Source organism: Salvelinus fontinalis, chromosome 13 (assembly GCF_029448725.1).
Source record: "Salvelinus fontinalis isolate EN_2023a chromosome 13, ASM2944872v1, whole genome shotgun sequence".
In the NCBI taxonomy this organism is placed as follows: domain Eukaryota; kingdom Metazoa; phylum Chordata; class Actinopteri; order Salmoniformes; family Salmonidae; genus Salvelinus; species Salvelinus fontinalis.
Window position 1 is genome coordinate 32,349,444 of NC_074677.1, and position 15,892 is coordinate 32,365,335.

The 15,892-nt window shown below is 41.1% G+C and overlaps 1 protein-coding gene across 5 annotated transcripts in view; it reads left to right on the forward strand.

Moving 5' to 3' along the window:
- Positions 1-15,892, forward strand: part of LOC129868440 (cell adhesion molecule 1-like) — a 542,438-nt gene that overhangs the window by 370,619 nt on the left and 155,927 nt on the right. The window lies entirely within an intron of this gene.

Genomic DNA, 15,892 nt, shown 5'->3' on the forward strand with positions numbered 1-15,892 from the left:
CTCTCATTTGCCTGCTAACAAGGGCTGTTTTAATCTAAGCCATCACCAATTATCACCCGAATTGGCCACTCAAACACTTTGTGTTGCTCCATGGCACCATGGCAAACTGGGCTGAATTCATGGGTTGGAAGTAAAATAAGTGACACAAGCTACAAAGGTGTCTTTTTTGTCTTCAACTTTGATTGTCTTTCATACAGTCAGCCACAATTAAATAGTGCTTTGGCAGATAGCATACAGTCACTACTCTCTCACCAACTATAGCACAACTCCTGTCCTGGAGTGTGTACATCTTTATTCCATCCCAGCTTTAAATTGAACGCTTAGTTAATTTGCTGAAATAGGTTTGTTGGTGCTGGAGTGGAACCAAAGCCTGCACACTCTGGCTCGTATCCGAACTAGACCATTAGCTTTTAGCCCGTTAGCCAAACGTACTGTAGACCAGGTTGAGGACAGTCAGACGTTGAAACTAGACTGCTTGACAACGGTCCTCACTGCGGCACAGGCGACACTCGTGCTGGGGTCTGGACCTAGCATACCCATTGGCGAAGGGAGTTTTGAGCCTCGGCTCAGCAAAGTCTGTGCCCTTCCTCTCTGTGTCTCCTTCTCCAATGTGTATCCCCTGATCTCACATCCATCTGTCCTGTCTAAAAGAATCAATGAAATATGAAAGAAGTTCGGGACTCCGAAATAATTAAAAAGAAAAAGGACAGCATTCAACCCAGGATGTTCTCATATGAGGGATCTACCTCTGAGCCATTTCAGGAGCTAGTTTGCGGTTTTGGACCTAACGTTCGATAGTAGGATCGGGATACACTCCAGTCCATTTTAAGTTGTGAATTTGAATTAAATTCTTCAGCTGACGTTATGGGCATTTTCTCAATTTGTGATTGGAATTCTATTTCATTTCCTGAAGGGACGATCAACAGAGTCTGTTGCAGGTACTGAGGAGTAAATACATTCTCCAGACACTTGATTAGAAGAAATACTTAGTAATGCAACACTGCGCACAGTAAAACCACCACCTCCGTTATACATTCATATATTTTTGTGTTTCAGTCTAAATCAGTCTAGAACAATTGTTTAGACTGATCCTGTTTTAGTAAAACTGACTGGAATTTGATTTAGGTTAGGTAAGGTACTGTCCTTTGAAAACGACCCAATCTAACAAAAAAGAGCAACAAGTTATTTGATAGGATGACAGGATGAATCACAATAATAAATAATAATTGCTTGCCAAAAATGTAATTTTTGTAATGCCAATCCTGGTTATAGGTAACAATCCTTTGTGTGAACTGCCAACATTATTATGCATATTATTTGTTAATTGTGGAAATAAATTAAGATATGCTAGATTTTTAAAAAAAGTTTGGGGTCACTTAGAAATGTCCTCTTTTTTTTTAAGAAAAGCAAAAAAATGTGTCCATTCAAATAACATCAAATTGATCAGAAATACATTGTAGACATTGTTAATGTTGTAAATGACTATTGTAGCTGGAAACGGCAGATAAAAAATAAATAAATGAATATCTACATAGGCATACAGAGGCCAATTATCAGCAACCATTACTCCTGTGTTCCAATGGCACGTTGTGTTAGTTAATCCAAGTTTATCATTTTAAAAGGCTAATTGATCATTAGAAAACCATTTTGCAATTATGTTAGCGTAGCTGAGAACTGTTGTTCTGATAAAAGAAGCAATAAAACTGGCCTTTAGACTAGTTGAGTATCTGGAGCATCAGCATTTGTGGGTTCGATTACAGGCACAAAATGGCCAGAAACAAAGACCACGTCAGCCTATTCTTGTTTTGAGAAATGAAGACTATTCCATGCGAGAAATTGCCAAGAAACTGAAGATCTCATACAACGCTGTGTACTATTCCCTTAACAGCACGGTGTGCTCTTTTAAAAGGATGGGTCCCAATCTCTCAATGGCCCTACAATACAGGGGGACCTGGGTGGTATCCCAGTCACTGGGACGACTATCCAACTTGGGAGGTTTTAGCGGGTGGAATAGTGGAGAACAATTGGAGGTTTACTCAATAGCAGTGCCAATACCATAGTATAGCTACAGTTAAAGTCGGAAGTTTACATACACCTTAGCCAAATACATTGATACTCAGTTTTTCACAATTCTTGACATTTAATCCTAGGAACAATTCCCTGTTTTAGGTCAGTTAGGATCACCACTTTATTTTAAGAATGTGAAAGTCAGAATAATAGTAGAGAGAATAGTTTATTTCAGCTTTTATTTCTTTCATCACATTCCCAGTGGGTCAGAAGTTTACATACACTCAATTAGTATTTGGTAGTATTGCCTTTAAATTGTTTAACTTGGGTCAAACGTTTCAGGTAGCCTTCCACAAGCTTTCCACAATAAGTTTGGTGAATTTTGGCCCATTCCCCCTGACAGAGCTGGTGTAACTGAGTCAGCTTTGTAAGCCTCCTTGCTCACACATGCTTTTTCTGTTCTGCCCACAAATTGAGGTCAGGGCTTTGTGATGGCCACTCCTGTACCTTGACTTTGTTGTCCTTAAGCCATTTTTCCACAACTTTGGAAGTATGCTTGGGGTCATTATCCATTTGCGACCAAGCTTTAACTTCCTGACTGATGTCTTGAGGTGTTGCTTCAATATATCCACATAATTTTCCTCCCTCATGATGCCATGTATTTTGTGAAGTGCACCAGTCCCTCCTGCAGCTAAGCACCCCCACAACATGATGCTGCCACCCCCGTGCTTCACGGTTGGGATGATGTTCTTCAGCTTGCAAGCATTCCCCTTTTCCTCCAAACCTAACGATGGTCATTATGGCCAAACAGTTCTATTTTTGTTTCATCAGACCAGAGGAAATTTCTTCAAAAAGTATCATCTTTGACACCATGTGCAGTTGCATACCGTAGTCTGTCTTTTTTATGGCGGTTTTGGAGCAGTGGCTTCTTCCTTGCTGAGCGGCCTATCAGGTTATGTCGATATGGGACTCGTTTTACTGTGGATATAGATACTTGTGTACCTGTTTCCTCCAGCATCTTCACAAGGTCCTTTGATGTTGTTCTGGGATTGATTTGCATTTTTCGCACCAAAGTACGTTCATCTCTAGGAGACAGATCAATTTTTTGGGCTTATTTATTAATTTTGATTTTCCCATAATGTCAAGGAAAGAGGCACTGAGTTTGAAGGTAGGCCTTGAAATACATCCACAGGTACACCTTCAATTGACTCATATGATGTCAATTAGCCTATCAGAAGCTTCTAAAGTCATGCCATCATTTTCTGGAATTTTCCAAGCTGGTTAAAGGCACAGTCAACTTAGTGTATATATACTTCTGACCCACTGGAATTGTGATACAGTGAATTATAAGTGAAATAATCTGTCTGTAAACAATTGTTGGAAAAAGTACTTGTCATGCACAAAGTAGATGTCTTAACCGACTTGCCAAAACAATAGTTTGTTAACAAGAAATTTGTGGAGTGGTTGAAAAACGAATTTTAATGACTCCAACCTAAGTGTATGTAAACTTCCAGGGTACTTATTAATGGTACGTTTATAAACATATATTATGATAAATAGAATTGAAACTTATATCTCATTATGGTAAATGGTGAAAAAAGTATAGCCAGTTATAATTGTAATGGCTTAGCAGATAAGAAAAGACGATCAGTATTTACCTGGCTAAAAGAGAAAGAATTTAATATCTATCTATTGTTTACAGGAAACTCATTCAACAATTTTAGATGAAGTTGTGTGGAGAAAGGCCTGGGAGGGATATACTCGTCCCATGAGCAAAGAAACTCAAAAGGGGGGATGGTATTAATTAACAATAATTTGGTCCGAATGTACAATTTGTCCAAACAGATCCACAACGTAGATGGGATTATTTTAAATATGTTATTGATCCATAAACACATTTGGCTCAATCTATATTGTCCAAATAATGATGATCCACGCTTCTTTAAAAATATATATAATCATTTATAAAGCCTAATGTACAAGCAATACAAGACTCTATTATTATGCTGGGAGATTATAGTACGGTTTTAAATACCCCAATGGATCGTAAAAGGAAATCACACTACAAACTCTCACCCTTATGCACTTAAGAAAAGCATGGATATAATGGAACTAGTGGATATACGGAGGCTTAAATATCCTGACCTAGTGAGAGATACTCAGCAAAAAAAGAAACGTCCTCCCACTGTCAACTGTGTTTATTTTCAGCAAACTTAACGTGTAAATATTTGTATGAACATAAGATTCAACAACTGAGACATAAACTGAACAAGTTCCACAGACATGTGACTAACAGAAATTGAATAATGTGTCCCTGAACAAAGGGGGGGTCAAAATCAAAAGTAACAGTCAGTATCTGGTGTGGCAACCAGCTGCATTAAGTACTGCTGTGCATCTCCTCCTCATGGACTGCACCAGATTTGCCCGTTCTTGCTGTGAGATGTTACCCCGCTCTTCCACCAAGGCACCTGCAAGTTCCCAGACATTTCTGGGGGGAATGGCCCTAGCCCTCACCCTCTGATCCAACAGGTCCCAGACGTGCTCAATGGGATTCAGATCCGGGCTCTTCGCTGGCCATGGCAGGACACTGACATTCCTGTCTTACAGGAAATCACGCACAGAACGAGCAGTATGGCTGGTGGCATTGTCATGCTGGAAGGTCATGTCAGGATGAGCCTGCATGAGGGAGGAGGATGTCTCCCCTGTAACGCACAGTGTTGAGATTGCCTGCAAGGACAACAAATTCAGTCCGATGATGCTGTGACACACCGCCCCAGATCCTGACGGACCCTCCACCTCCAAATCAATCCCGCTCCAGAGTACAGGCCTGGGTGTAATGCTCATTCCTTCGACGATAAATGCGAATCCGACCATCACCCCTGATGAGACAAAACTGCGACTCGTCAGTGAAGAGCACTTTTTGCCAGTCCTGTCTGGTCCAGCAATGGTGGGTTTGTGCCCTTAGGCGACGTTGTTGCCGGTGATGTCTGGTGAGGACTTGCCTTACAACAGGCCTGCAAGCCTTCAATCTAGCCTCTCTCAGCTTATTGCAGACAGTCTGAGCACTGATGGAGGGATTGTGCGTTCCTTGTGTAACTCGGGCAGTTGTTGTTGCCATCCTGTACCTGTCCCGCCGGTGTGATGTTTGGATGTACCGATCCTGTGCAGGTGTTGTGACACGTAGTCTGCCACTGAGAGGATGATCAGCTGTCCGTCCTGTCTCCCTGTAGCGCTGTCTTAGGCGTCTCACAGTACGGACATTGCAATTTATTGCCCTGGTCACATCTGCAGACCTCATGTCTTCTTGCAGCATGCCTAAGGCACGTTCATGCAGATGATCAGGGCATCTTTCTTTTGGTGTTTTTCAGAGTGAGTAGAAAGGCCTCTTTAGTTTACTAAGTTTTCAAAACTGTGACCTTAATTGCCTACCGTCTGTAAGCTGTTTGTGTCTTAACGACCGTTCCACAGGTGCATATTCATTAATTGTTTATGGTTCATTGAACTAGCATGGGAAACGGTGTTTAAACCCTTTACAATGAAGATCTGTGAAGAACCTTTATTTAACTAGGCAAGTCAGTTAAGAACAAATTCTTATTCACAATGACAGCTTACCATCAAATAATTGGCCTATACATTACTCTTACAGAATTTCCACGTGGGCGAGGATATTGGACATTTTATCAAAAATGTTAGGATGACAACTTGTTTTTCACCAGGACAGAAGAATGTATAACTGACTTTATCCTACATAACATTGATACAGCAGATCCCCTTACTGTATGGGACACTTTTTTAAATGTGTCTTTAGAGGCCATGCAATTCAATATTCATCTTTAAAACAAAAGCAATTTAAGTCAAAGAATCCATATTAAAGGATATAGAGAGACTAACAGAACAGTTAGATATCAATAAAAACAGTTCCGTAGAGGCACATAATATGTTAGAGGAAAAACAAGAGAAATGGAAGAACTTATTCAAGAAAGATCAAGCGTAATATATTATAAAAAATAAGCAAACGGGATGGGATATGGGGAAAAATACACCAAATTCTTTTCAGTCTTCAATATAAAAATGCTACCAAAATAATTTACTGAAACTTGTTACAAATGACGGGGTCACCCATGATTCACCAAACAATATTTTGAAAGAGGAAGCAAAGTACTTTAAGCATATGTATTTGTTAGTCTCCTCCATCTCCACTAACCAAAGTTATTTACAAGGATTGTTTTTCTATTAATAATGTAAAATGAACAGCTGTACAGAAAAACTAATGTGAAGGCCAAATTACAGAGGAGGAACTTCTTGATGCATTTAAAGGCTGTGAAAACTCCAGGGCTGGATGGCATACCAGTTGTGGGCTATCAAACCTTTTTTGATGTATTCAGAGGACCATTATTTTTATGTTTTAACCACTCTTATAAAATGGTAGATTATCAGATATTCAACAAGAAGCTCCTGATTTCATTATTACTGAAACAGGACCAAAGTGGTAAATATAAAGATCCAGTCCATGTAAAAAATTGAAGGCACCTTACACTTCAGTGTTGTGATGCAAACATTATAGCAAAGTACATAGAATGAAATTGTCTTATATTATTCATTCTAATCAGACAGTTTTTTTTACATGGACGATACATTGGAGATAATATAAGACAAGTACTGGAAATAATAGAACACTATGAAAAATCGGGGAAACCAGGCCTGGTATTCATAGCTGACTTTAAAAAGGCTTTTGATAAAGTATGACTGGAATTTATATATAAATTCCTGAAATATTTCAATTTTGGAGAATCTCTTATACAATGGGTCAGAGTTATGTATTGTAACCCTAGGTGTAAAATAGTAAATAATGGCTACATCTCAGAAAGTTTTAAACTGTCAAGAGTAGTAAAACAAGGTTGGTTGTCCACTATCGGAGTATATATATTTATTATGGCAATCAAAATGTTAGCTATTAAAATCAGATCCAACAATAATATTAAAGGCCTATAAATCCAGGGCTTAAAAACAAAGGTGTCATTGTACGCTAATGATTCATGTTTTCTTTTGGATCCGCGGTTTGGATCCCTCCACAGCCTTGTGGATGAACTGGACACTTTTTCTAGCCTCTGGATTGCAACCGAATTATAAGTTACTATATTGCATATTGTATCACAAAAAAAATTAAACTTTTAAATTACTGTGTAGTTTACCAAAAAATGGTCTGACGGTGAAGTGGACATACTTGGTATTCATATCCCGAAAGAAAGAAATTACAACCAACTAATTGCAACATTAACGCAAAAATGGAAGAGGCAAGTGGAAGGGGGAGAAAGTAAGGAACTTGAGTCGCCCCTGCATTAAAGACCAAAATTGGCTAAAGTAAATTGTGATAAATAAAAAAGTTTACCAGTTTCATTTAAGGACCAAAAAAATTACAGCTGTGCCATATAGATAGTTGGGAAGAGATTTTCGATGTACCGATTCCGTGGCACATGGTTTATGAACTGATACAAACTATTGCTGGATTCAAAAGGTAGAATTTTCCCGTTTGAATTATTATACAACATTTTTGTGAAACATCACGGCACAGTTGAAAAATATATGGCAAATATAAATCAAAACTGGATGGTGTTCAGAGATACAGTGGGGCAAAAAAGTATTTAGTCAGCCACCAATTGTGCAAGTTCTCCCACTTAAAAAGATGAGAGAGGCCTGTAATTTTCATCATAGGTACACTTCAACTATGACAGACAAAATGAGAAAAAAAATCCAGAAAATCACATTGTAGGATTTTTAATGAATTTATTTGCAAATTATGGTGGAAAATATGTATTTGGTCAATAACAAAATTTTATCTCAATGCTTTGTTATATACCCTTTGTTGGCAATGACAGAGGTCAAACGTTTTCTGTAAGTCTTCACAAGGTTTTCACACACTGTTGCTGGTATTTTGGCGCAGATCTCCTCTAGAGCAGTGATGTTTTGGGGCTGTTGCTGGGCAACACGGACTTTCAACTCCCTCCAAAGATTTTCTATGGGGTTGAGAACTGGAGACTGGCTAGGCCACTCCAGGGCCTTGAAATGCTTCTTACGAAGCCACTCCTTCGTTGCCCGGGCGGTGTCTTTGGGATCATTGTCATGCTGAAAGACCCAGCCACGTTTCATCTTCAATGCCCTTGCTGATGGAAGGAGGTTTTCACTCCAAATCTCACGATACATGGCCCCATTCATTCTTTCCTTTACACGGATCAGTCGTCCTGGTCCCTTTGCAGAAAAACAGCCCCAAAGCATGATGTTTCCACCCCCATGCTTCACAGTACGTATGGTGTTCTTTGGATGCAACTCAGCATTCTTTGTCCTCCAAACACGACGAGTTGAGTTTTTACCAAAAAAGTTCTATTTTGGTTTCATCTGACCATATGACATTCTCCCAATCTTCTTCTGGATCATCCAAATGCTCTATAGCAAACTTCAGACGGGCCTGGACATGTACTGGCTTAAGCAGGGGGACACGTCTGGCACTGCAGGATTTGAGTCCCTGGCGGCGTAGTGTGTTACTGATGGTAGGCTTTGTTACTTTGGTCCCAGCTCTCTGCAGGTCATTCACTAGGTCCCCCTGTGTGGTTCTGGGATTTTTGCTCACCGTTCTTGTGATCATTTTGACCCCACGGGGTGAGATCTTGCGTGGAGCCCCAGATCGAGGGAGATTATCAGTGGTCTTGTATGTCTTCCATTTCCTAATAATTGCTCCCACAGTTGATTTCTTCAAACCAAGCTGCTTACCTATTGCAGATTCAGTCTTCCCAGCCTGGTGCAGGTCTACAATTTTGTTTCTGTTGTCCTTTGACAGCTCTTTGGTCTTGGCCATAGGGGAGTTTGGAGTGTGACTGTTTGAGGTTGTGGACAGGTGTCTTTTATACTGATAACAAGTTCAAACAGGTGCCATTAATACAGGTAACGAGTGGAGGACAGAGGAGCCTCTTAAAGAAGAAGTTACAGGTCTGTGAGAGCCAGAAATCTTGCTTGTTTGTAGGTGACCAAATACTTATTTTCCACCATAATTTGCAAATAAATTCATTAAATATCCTACAATGTGATTTTCTGGATTTTTTTCCCTCATTTTGTCTGTCATAGTTGAAGTGTACCTATGATGAAAATTACAGGCCTCTCTCATCTTTTTAAGTGGGAGAACTTGCACAATTGGTGGCTGACTAAATACTTTTTTGCCCCACTGTACATAGGAGGGGTTGAATGAAGCTAACTATTGTAAACTATACTGTTTTTGTAAAATGTATATAGGGAAAGGGAAAGGTGTATACCTAGTCAGTTGTACAAATGAATGCCTTCAACTGAAATATGTCTTCCGCATTTAACCCAACCCCTCTGAATCAGAGAGGTGCAGGGGGCTGCCTTAATCGACATCCACGTCCTAAGAGTTGTTGTCCAATGGTTTACTCCAATTAGGAGAGGGATGGTAGGGTTAGGGGAAAATAATAAAAGGAAAATATCTTAAATATGCAGTACCAGTCAAAAGTTTGGACACACCTACTCGTTCCAGGGTTATTCTTTATTTTTACTATTTTCTACATTGTAGAATAATAGTGAAGACATCAAAACTATGAAATAACACATATAGTACTGAGCAGCAGGTTTCTGAATACTTTATTTTGTATTCATGTACAAGGTGGCTGTGGAGAGACAGCCAGGTGCTAGAGCCACATAGTACATACACTTAAGTGTGCACTTTCTCACACACACACACTGCTAACCAAGAGGAGAAATGGTGAGTGTGGAGGAGAGTGGGGAAGAGGGATGCTGATAGCCTGTGTTCTGCTGCAGTGCCCTCTACCTCCCCACCTCTCTCTTTCTCTCTAAGTCTGTATCTCCCTGTTGTTCTCTCTCACCATCTCTCTCTTTCTCCTCCTTCAGACTGTCTGCAGGGTCTCAACCAGTTTTTGTTTATCTGGCTGGGAGTGGAGGAGATGATCCCACTCTATCCCTCCTATCTCTCTCCTTCCCTGCCTCTCTCCTTCTCTCCCTCCCTCTCTCCCTTTCTCCTGCCTCTCCCTCCCTGCTTCTCTCCCTCTCTCTCCCTCCCTGCTTCTCTCCCTCCCTGCTTCTCTCCCTCTCTCTCCCTCCCTGCTTCTCTCCCTCTCCTCCCTGAAAGAGATTTCCAAATGAGCGAGCATAATAGCAGGCCCTCTGGTTATAGCACCACTGCCTCTGATGCATTAATCTCTGGGATGCCACCCCCTCCCCTCCCACACATAGTACACACACACACACACACACACACACACACACACACACACACACACACAAAGTAGTACAGATAGACACGCCATGCTGGTGCACATACACAAATCCCTTCACAGAGAGTCACAGTAAATGCACACATAATCATGCATTAATCACATGCATGATCATCAACATAAATCACATGTATGCAAGCAGCTATACACACACACACACTTAATGACACTAAAAGCACATACACACACATCGTTCCATCACTCCACTGATTTGGACGCTTTTCTGCTCTCCTCTCCATCCATCCATCCATCCACGCACAGCTCCCACGTGACCTCCATTTTACTGATCATTAGCACCACACAGGCCTCCCCCTCCTTCTTTACTTCTCTTCTCCCTCCTTTATTGAAAGGCACTGCAAATGTCTCCCCACTGTCTCCTCTCAGAGTGGAGAGGGGGATGATGATGAGGGAGGAAGGGAATAATAGCACAGAATAGCCTTTAAAGGATTGTCTCAGTTTTTCTTCTCCTCCAAAGTGTTGATGCAGAGGTCAGTTTATAAACACTGTCTCCTAATATGCATAAAAACGCCATGCTATTGTTTCTAATTAGCCACTACAAAAGCTTCTTCAAACTTTTCTTTGGGACGAGTAATCACAACTTAAGCTTTAGGCCCTTTTTGTATTGGAATATGCTTTATGATTATGGATGGCATTGGTTCACTAACATAATAAGTAGTACAGAATTTTTCATAAGTGTTTTTGTGTGTTTTTTTACAGTTTTTTTTATTCATATACCTCTGGAGAAAAACCACTTAGTGAAATTACAAGGGGAAGCATAGAACAAGTCAAAGATGATGTGGGATCATTCCAAGTCATTCCCTTTGAATGAGGTAGCTATCTCAAATACTAAAACATCCTCAGTATTTAAGAAACCATGAACGTTTCTGAGGAAAATTAAACCACTTGACGTCGTTCAATGATTCAACATCATCCCTATCAAACCTTTGATCTCATTACTGTGTGATAAAATATCTCTAAAACGTCCTTTTTACTCCCTTTAATAAGATTTGTTTAATCTTAAAAGCAGGCCATTTCTAAAAGGCTTAAATCAGGCTTAATATATTTTATATTCTTGAGCAGCAGGGTACTTTTAGCCTGGTCCCAGACCAGGTGTGTGCTGTAGAATCAACTATGGTTTGGCATGACAATGGCCGTAGAAGTTGGCATGACAATGGCCGTAGAAGTTAGCATGACAATGGCCGTAGAAGTTGGCATGACAATGGCCGTAGAAGTTGGCATGACAGCCCAAACACATTGGGACATAGGTAGGGTTATTTGCATTAAGGCAGTGTACTATATGTGAATTTGATGCTTTTTTACAATACAGCGACTAGTTGGTTAGGGATTTTGGCAGGGCTGTATCACTGTGCATTTCGGGTTGAGAACTGGGTCTCCTACTCACAGATGGAGTGGTCAAACTTATCCAGTCCACAGCAGAATTGGGTTGTGAAAAATCAAAGGGAGAGAAAACAAGTTCCTCTTGTTTTTTGAGAGAACACCAGCGAAACTCCCACACATAGAATGCTAGCGGATGAGTCAAATCATCTGGGCTGCTTAGATACACCCTGTCAAACACATTCTCAGTGAGATATGACTATTTGACCTCCAAATTCACCATGTCAAAATACAGCATTGTTTGTTTGTTGTAAATTGTCTCCTTAGCTGTTGTGTGATACATAAGATAAGCGTAAGCAGAAGCTACAGTCCTAGTTATTTACTGGGAAAATAGACCCTTCAAAACGAATCTGACCTAACTGGATAGGTATAACGAATACAGTGGCAACCTTGCGTTCACCCACCCAATTAGATCAGTAATCATCTCAAGGTAGAACCTGCCTTGTGCATATCAACAGGGTCAAGTGCTCTACAAACACTCCGATAACATTCCAATAACAGTCTAGCAACATTACCTAGTTATTGCCGGTTAGCTTTAGCAGGGTACAGTAAGAGCCTGTCACTGCTCACTGCCTGTTTAATAGCCTACTGTGTGCTAGCTAGCTCAAGAGCCCCTTCCATATGCAAACCCACTGGTCAATGGTTAATGCTATTTTGACACTGGTGCTATTTTCACTGACTGAACATGCTGAGCGTGTACTGGGGGTCTACCGGGCCCTGGCTGCCGGACCCTCTACGCTCCCCTCTAAATAGAGGACAGGGCCAGTGAGGGCCCGGTGACCTTTCCAACCCAGCGGTGCGCTGCAGCCTTCAGCCAACTGTCTATGACATGCTGCGCAGGTGGTCTTCTCCCAACTGCTGGAACGGCGAAATATACCACACACACTGGCGCATACACACGCGGGTCTCTCTTTCACACACACACACACGGGTCTCTCTCTCTTTCACACACACCCACACACACACACACACACACACACACACACACACACACACACACTCACACTCACACTCACACACACACACACACACACACACACTCACACTCAAATGTGTGCTCCAACACACTCAGACAAGTGCAGTAGAGCTTACACACACAGGCACACAGACAGTGTAGGCTAGTACAGATCATCCTCATCTGACAAGTTTAATCTAGGCCAGCATGATCAATGCTCTGTGCTAGCGCTTTTGAATTCCACTAATTAAATACAAAGATAATGTAACAGATCTGTTTGAAGAAGTTATGCAAATGCAACGAAAGTCTTTGGCTACATTACGGCAAGCCTTGTTGATGACGCATTCACAGAAAGCAAATGCTCATCAAAGTGGGCCTACAGCAAAGCTAAAGTATGTTGCACATGCTAGTTCGGTCCTCTGTTTACAAGATGACATTTGCTTAGAATGAATGAATTTTATTGTTCAATCAATTCATTGAAGCATAGATACAATAGGCATCCTCCAATTACTATACACATGTCCCTATTCCCATTATGGATCTATTAGACCAGGGTTTCCCAAACTCGGTAGTGCCCCCCCCCCCCCCCCTCCTAAATGCACGTGTTGTTTTTTGCCCTAGCACTACACAGCTGATTCAAATTACTAACTCATCATTAAGCTTTGATTGTTTGAATCAGCTGTGTAGGTGCTAAGGTCAAAAACCAAAATGCTCACTCAGTGGGGGACCCCAGGACCGGGTTTGGTAAACCCTGTATTAGACCATATCGATCTTGTTGTTTATCCCCTGCTTTCTGGTCAGCTGCATGCAGTGTTGAGTTGAAAGGCTTTTCCACAAATCACTCTTGATGAGTGCTGCTGTATAGCTAGGTTTTTGCTAAAGTTTCATCCAATATGCACACACATCTCTCCCATTGAATTTGACAAGGTGGCTCCCCCTTGTGGCTCAGACACATGCACATCTATACATGTACAGTGCATTTGGAAAGTATTCAGACCCCTTGAATATTTCCACATTTTGATACGTTACAACCTTATTCTAAAATCAATAAAATAAAATCCCTCAGCAATCTACACACTATACCCCATAATGACCAAGTGAAAACAGGTTGAGAAATGTTTGCAAATGTAAAAAAAAAAAAAAAAAATACCTTATTTACATAAGTATTCAGACCTTTTGCTATGAGACTCGAAATTGAGCTCAGGTGCATCCTGTTTCCATTGACCATCCTTTAGATGTTTCTACAACTTGATTGGACATGATTTGGAAAGGCACATACCTGTCTATATATAAGTTTCCACAGTTGACAGTGCATGTCAGAGCAAAAACCAAGCCATGAGGTCGAAGTAATTGTCCGTAGAGCTCTGAGACAGGTTTGTGTCAAGGCACAGATCTGGGGAAGGGTACCAAAAAATGTCTGCAGCATTGAAGGTCCCCAAGAAACAGTGGCCTCCATCTGTACACCCGCACATTGACTCAGTACTGGCACCCCCTGTATATAGCTTCGTTATTGTTATTTTATTGTTGCTCTTTTATTTTTTACTTTAGTTTATTTAGTAAATATTTTTCTTAACTGCATTGTTGGTTAAGGCCTTGTAAGTAAGCATTTCACGGTAAGGTTATATTCGGCGCATGTGACAAATCAGATTTGATTTGATCATTTTTAAATTGAAGTAGTTTGGAACCACCAGACTGTTCCTAGAGCTGGCTGCCCAGCCAAACTGAGCAATCGGGAGAGAAGGGCCTTGGTCAGGGAGGTCACCAAGTTCCTGATGGTCACTCTAACAGAGCTCTAGAGTTGCTCTGTGGAGATGGGAGAACCTTCCAGAAGGACAACCATCTCTGCAGCACTCCACTAATCAGGCCTTTATGGTAGAGTGGCAGACGGAAGCCAATCCTCAGTAAAAGGCACATGACAGCCCAGCTTGGAGTTTGCCAAAAGGCACCTAAAGTCTCTCAGACCTTGAGAAACATGATTCTCATTTGGAGGAAACCTGGCACCATCCCTACGGTGAAGTATGGTGCTGGCAGCATCATGCTGTGGGAATGTTTTTCAGCGGCAGGGACTGGGAAACTGGTCAGGATCGAGGCAAAGATGAACGGAGCGAATTACAGTGAGATCCTTGATGAAAACCTGCTCCAGGGTGCTCAGGACCTCAGACTGGGGCGAAGGTTTATCTTCCAAAAGGACAACAACCCTAAGCACACAGCCAAGACAACGCAGGAGTGGCTTCGGGACAAGTCTCTGAATGTCCTTGAGTGGCCCAGCCAGAGCCCGGACTTGAACCCGATTGAACATCTCTGGAGAGACCTGAACATAGCTGTGCAGCAACGCTCCCAGTCCAACCTGCCAGAGCTTGGGGCGATCTGCAGAGAAGAATGGGATGAAGTCTCCAAATACAGTTGTGCCAAGCTTGTAGCGTCATGCCCAAGAAAACTCTAGGCTGTAAACGCTGTCAAAGGTGCTTCAACAAAGTACTGAGTAAAGGGTCTGAATATTTATGTAAATGTCATATCTAAAAACCTGTTTTTGCTTTGTCATTATGGGGTATTGTGTGTAGATTGAGGGGATTTTTTTTTTTAAATCCATTTTAGAATAAGGCTGTAACCTAAAAGAAGGTGGAAAAAGTCAAGGGGTCTGAATACTTTCCAAATGCACTGTATGTACAGTACCAGTCAGAAGTTTGGACACCTACTCATTCCAGGGTTTTTCTTAATTTTTACTATGTTCTACATTGTAGAATAATAGTGAAGACATCAAAACTATGAAAAAACACATATGAAATCATGTAGTAACCAGAAAAGTGTTGAACAAATCAAAATATATTTCAAAGTAACCACCCTTTGCCTTTATGACAGCTTTGCACACTCTTGGCATTCTCTCAACCAGCTTCATGAGGTAGTCACCTGGAATGCATTTCAATTAACAGGTGTGCCTTGTTAAAAGTTCATTTGTGGAATTTCTTTCCTTCTTAATGCGTTTGAGCCAATCAGTTGTGTTGTGACAAGGTAGGGTTGGTATACAGAAGACAGCCCTTTTTGGTAAAATACCAAGTCCATATTATGTCAAGAACAGCTGAAATAAGCAAAGAGAAATGACAATCCATCAGTACTTTAAGACATGAAAGTCAGTCAATCTGGAAAATTTCAAGAACTTTGAAAGTTTCTTGAAGTGCAGTGGCAAAAACCATCAAGCGCTATGATGAAACTGGCTCTCATGAGGACCGCCACAGGAAAGGTA